Source organism: Choloepus didactylus, chromosome 6 (genome assembly GCF_015220235.1).
Source record: "Choloepus didactylus isolate mChoDid1 chromosome 6, mChoDid1.pri, whole genome shotgun sequence".
Taxonomy (NCBI): Eukaryota; Metazoa; Chordata; class Mammalia; order Pilosa; family Megalonychidae; genus Choloepus; species Choloepus didactylus.
The window spans coordinates 72,823,880-72,829,472 of NC_051312.1; positions in this window are offsets into that span (position 1 = coordinate 72,823,880).

A 5,593-nucleotide genomic window follows, 5' to 3' on the forward strand; every position below is an offset into this window, starting at 1 on the left:
ACTTGTAACGTTTGCCCACACAAGATTACATCAAAGGTAATGGCATTTGGGGGACACAATATATTCAAACTGGCACATATGGTATGTGAACAATCTCAGTAAAATTGAATTTAAGAAAAAATAAATGAGGATGGATTCTGGAAAAAAAAGTCAGTTGGTCATAGATATGAGGGTTTATTTTGGCACTTTTAGTGTGATTCCATTGGTCTATATTTCTGTCCTTGTGCCAGTACCATGCTGTTTTATTGTAGCTTTGTAATAAGTATTAAAACTGGGATATGTGAGTCCTCCAAATTTGTTCTTCTTTTTCAAGATGGCTTTGGTTATTTGAGGCCCCTTACCCTTCCATATTGATTTGATGACTGGCTTTTCCACTTCTGCAAAGAAGGTTGTTGGAATTTTGATTGGGATTGCATTGAATCTGTAAATCACAGGGTAGAATTGACATCTTAATGTTATTAAATCTTCCAATTCGTGAACATGGAACACGTTTCCATTTATTTAGGTTCTCTTTGATTTCTTTTAGCAATATTTTGTAGTTTTCTGCATACAGATCCTTTCATCCTTAATTAAATTTATTCCTAGATATGTAATTCTTTCAGTTGCTATTGTAAAGTGAATTCTTTTCTTGAATTCCTCTTCATATGGCTCAGTGGTAATGTATAGAAACACTACTTATTTTTGCATGTGGATCTTGTATCCTGCCAATTTGCTGAATTTATTCATTAGCTCTAGTAGCTTTGTTGAGGATTTTTCTATATATGGGATCATGCCATTTGAAAATAGAGAAAGACATTTCTTTATCTCCAATTTGGATGCCCTTTAGTTCTTTTTCTCCCCTAATTGTTCTGGCTAGAACATCCAGTACAATGTTGAACAACGGTGGTGACAGTGGACATCTTTGTCTTGTTTCAGATCTTAGAGGGAAAGCCTTCAGCTTTTTATCATCAAGTATGATATTAACTCTGGGTGTTCTGGTTTGCTAAAGCTGCTGGAAAGCAAAATACCAGAAATGGATTGGCCTTTATAAAAGAGGATTTATTAGGTTACAAATTTACATTTCTAAGGCCATAAAAGTGTCCAAACTAAGGTGTAAACAAGAGGATACCCTCACTGAGGAAAGGCTGACAGCATCTGGAACATCTCTGTAACTGGCATCTGCTGGTCCTTTGCTTCCAGGTTGCATTACTTTCAGCTTTTTATTCCAGCAGCCTTCTCTTTAAGCATCTGTGGGTTCTCACTTAGCTTCTCCAGGGCAAACTCTGGGCTTCATCTCTTAGCTTAGCAGCTACAAATATCTGGGTCTGTGTCAGCTCTGGTTTCAATGGCTGTCTCCAAAACATCTCTAGGCATTTGCTTTCTAAGCATCTATCTCAGCTCTCTTAGCTTTTCCCGGGGGTAAACGCTGGATTGCATATTTTAGCTTCTCTCTAAACTGTCTTTCTCAGCCTCTCCAAATATCTCTGCCCTTTGACTTCTCATAAAGGACTCCAGGAAACGAATTAAGGCCCACCCTGAATGGGGGGGGGGGGTCTCATCTCATTGGAAATAATCTAATCAAAAGGTCTCACCCACAATTGGGTGGGTCACATCTCCATGGAAACAACCTAATCAAAAGATCCCACCCACAGTAAGTCTACCCCTCAAGGAAATGGCTCATTATGGGATACATAACAGACCAAAACCAACACTGTGAGTTTTTCATATATGCCCTAAATCAGGTTGAGGAAGTCACCTTCTATTTCTAGTTTTCCACATGTTTTTATTAAGAGGGGTGCAGGATTTTGTCAAATGCTTTTTCTGCACCAAGATGATTATGTGGATTTTTTCCTTTGTTCTGTTAACTTGGTGCATTACATTAATTGATTTTCTTATGCTGAACTACCCTTGCATCCCTGGAATAAATCCCATTTCATCATGGTGTATAATTCTTTTAATACACTGTTGGATTCAATATGCTTGTATTTTGTTGAGGATTTTTGCATCTACATTTATGAGAAATCTTGGTCTGTAATTTTCTCTTCTTGTGGTATCTTTATTTGACTTTGTTATTAGGTGATATTGGCCTCACAGAATGAGTTATGAATTTTTCCCTCTTCTTCAATTTTCTAGAAGAGATTGAGCAGGACTGGTGTTAATTATTCTTGGAACATTTGGTAAAATTTACCAATGAAGCAATCTAGTCCTGGGTTTTCATAGGTTGAGAGGTTTTTAATTACTGATTCAATCTCTTTTCTAGTTATTCATCTATTGAGATCTTCTATTTCTTCTTGAGTAGGAACTTTGTGTATTTCTATGAATATGTCCATTTCACCTAGGTTATCTAATTTGTTGACATATATTGTTCATAGTATCCTCTTATAGTCCTTTAAATTTTGGGTGATTAGTAATAAGTTCCCCCCCTTTTATTTCTGATTTTGGATATCTAAGGTTTGTAAATTTCTTTGGTCTTTTCAAGGAACCAACTTTTGGTTTTATTGATTCTATTTTTTTTTAATTCTCTATTTCATTTATCTCCACTCTAATAATTGTTTTTTCCTTCTGCTTTCTTTGGATTTACCTTGCTCTTCTTTTTCTAGATCCTAGAGTATGAGGTTAGGTCTAAATTTTGAGATTTTTTTAAAAATTTAAGCATTTAAGGTATAAATTTCCCTCCCAGTACTGCAATTGCTGCATCCCATAAGTTTCAGTATGTTGAGTGTTCCAGTTTGCTAATGCTGCCATTATGCCAAATACCAGAAAGGGATTGGCTGTTACAAAGGCGGTTTATTCAGTTACAATTTTACAGTTCTAAGGCCTAAAAGTGTCCAAACTAAGGCATCAACAAGATGATACCTTCACTGAAGAATGGCTGACGGCATCCAGGAACACCTCTGACAGCTGGGAAGGCATGTGGCTGCCATTTGCTGGTCCTTTGCTCCAGGGTTGTTTCTGTTTCTTTTTCTTTTTTTTTTTATTTTGAAATAAATTCAAAGTTACAGGTACAATTGCAAAAATAGTACAAACCCCATACACAGCATACCCTGAACCCCTCTCCCGATACCCCGATCCATCAACTTTAACATGTTGTCACACTGCCATTTCTTTCTTTCCCTCCCTCCCTCCCTCCCTATCATCTATCATCCATCATCTATTGCTCTGTCTTCTGAACATATGAGAGTTAGCTGCACACATCCTTGAACAAACACTATAATTCACATATACAATTCCCATGAACAAGAACATTCTTTTACGCAATCCTGTTAAGCACAGCTAAGAAGTTCAAGAAATTCAACATTGATACAAAGCTTACATTCTCTATTTCCTTTTTTTTTCCCCTTATGTCCCAACTGTGTCGCTTTCAGCCTCCTGTCCTCCATCCTCAAATCCCATCCAGGACCATCCTTGGCATTCAATTGTCAACTATTTAGACTGTCTTTTTTTTTTTTTTTCAATTGTGGAAACATATATACAGCCTAAATCTTCCCATTCCACCCCTTCCCTAGCCTTCCATTAGTGGGATTAATCACATTTAGAATGTTGTAATGCTATCACCTTCCCACCATCCATTACTAGAAATTTCCCTTCACCTCAAACAGCAACCCTACACTCATTTAACTCCCCATTGTCCCTTCCCCCACTTCTCATTACCCATACTCTATGTGATGGTTAGGTTCATGTGTCAACTTGGCCAGGTGATAGTACCCAGCTGTCTGGTCAAGCAAACACTGGCCTAACAATTGCTGTGAGGATGTTTGAGGCTGGTTAATAAACCAACAGGCTGGTTTATTAAATCCTCAGTCAATTGACCAAAGGGCCTGCCTTCCACAATGAGAGAATGCAATTGGCTGGATTTAATCCAATTAATCAGTTGAAGACTTATAAGCAAGACAGATAGAGGACCTTCACTTCTTCTTTGGCTGCCCAGTGAAGCATTTCCTGAGGAGTTCATCGAAGTTGCCATATCATTTCCTGAGGAGTTCATCAAACACGTTCGTCGAAGATCCCAGCTCATTTCCTGAGGAGTTCGTTGAAGTTGCCGGTTCGTTTCCTGAGGAGTTCATCGGACATCTTCCTTGGAGTTGACAGTTTGTTGACTGCTCTACAGAATTTGGACTCGTGCATACCCACAGTTGTGTGAGTCACTTTTACAATTTGATAGTCAGAGACACCTCCCATTGATTCTGTTTCCCTAGAGAACCTTAACTAATACACTCTACTTTCATCTCTATGGTCATATTCTCTGATAATTTCTCTGTGTTTACTGTGGGGCTTAAATTTAACCTCTTAACTCCATAACAATCTTGGTTTTCTTTGACACCAACTTAACTTCAATAGGACACGTAAACTATGTTCCTATACTCCTCCATTCCCCCACCTTTATATAGTTCTTGTCAAATATTACATATTTTACACTGAGTTCAAAACCACTGATTTGTCATTAGAGTTTATGTATTTTATATCCTGTAGGAAGTAAATAGTGGAGTTACAAATAAAAAATTATTGACTTCTATTTGTATTCCATTGTGGTCAGAGAATGTGCTTTGAATATATTCAAAAAAAATTTTTTTTTAATTTATTGAGGCTTGTTTTATGTCCCAGCATATGGTCTATTCTGGAGAAAGATCTATGTTCACTAGAGAAAAACATGTGTCCTGGTGATTTGGGATGTAAGGTTCTATATATGTCTGTTAAAATTCTCTGTATCTCTCTCTCTTTTCTTTATTTCTCTGTCAGTAGGGCTTCCTTTAGTATCTGGCAGGTCTTTTATTGGCAAAATCTCTCAGCATTTGTTTGTCTGTGAAAAATTTAAGCTCTCCCTCAAATTTGAAGGATAGTTTGCTGGATAAAGTATTCTTGGTTGGAAATTTTTCTCTCTCAGAATTTTAAATATGTCATGCCACTGTGTTCTCGCCTCCATGGTGGCCGCTGAGTAGTCACTACTTAGTCTTATGTTGTTTCCTTTGCATGTGGTGAATTGCTTTTCTCTTGCTGCTTTCAGAACTTGTTCCTTCTTTCAGTATTTGACAGTCTTATCAGAATATGTCTTGGAGTGGGTTTATTTGGATTTATTCTATTTGGAGTTCGCTGGGCATTTATGATTTGTGTATTTATGTTGTTTAGAAGATTTGGGAAGTTTTCCCCAACAATTTCTTTGAATACTCTTTCTAGACCTTTACTCTTTTCTTCCCCTTCTGGAACACCAATGAGTCTTAAATTTGGACATTTTATTTTATCTATCGTATCCCTGAGATCCATTTCAATTTTTTTTTATTTTTTTCTCCATTCTTTCTTTTGTTCTTTCATTTTCTGTTCTGTGGTCTTCTAGGACACTGAGTTGTTGTTCAGCTTCCTGTAATCTTGTATTATGAGTATCCAGAGTCTTTAATTTGGCCAACAGTTTCTTTTATTTCCATAAGTTCTTCTATTTTTTAATTTACTCTTGCAATTTCTTCTTTATTCTCTTCTAGGTTCTTCTTTATGTCCTTTATATCCTGTGCCATGTTCTTCTTCATGTCCTTTATATCCTGTGCCATGCTCTCATTCTTTGACTTAGTCCTTTGATTAATTGTGCCAAGTACTGTGTCTCCTCCAATCATTTGATTTGGGTATT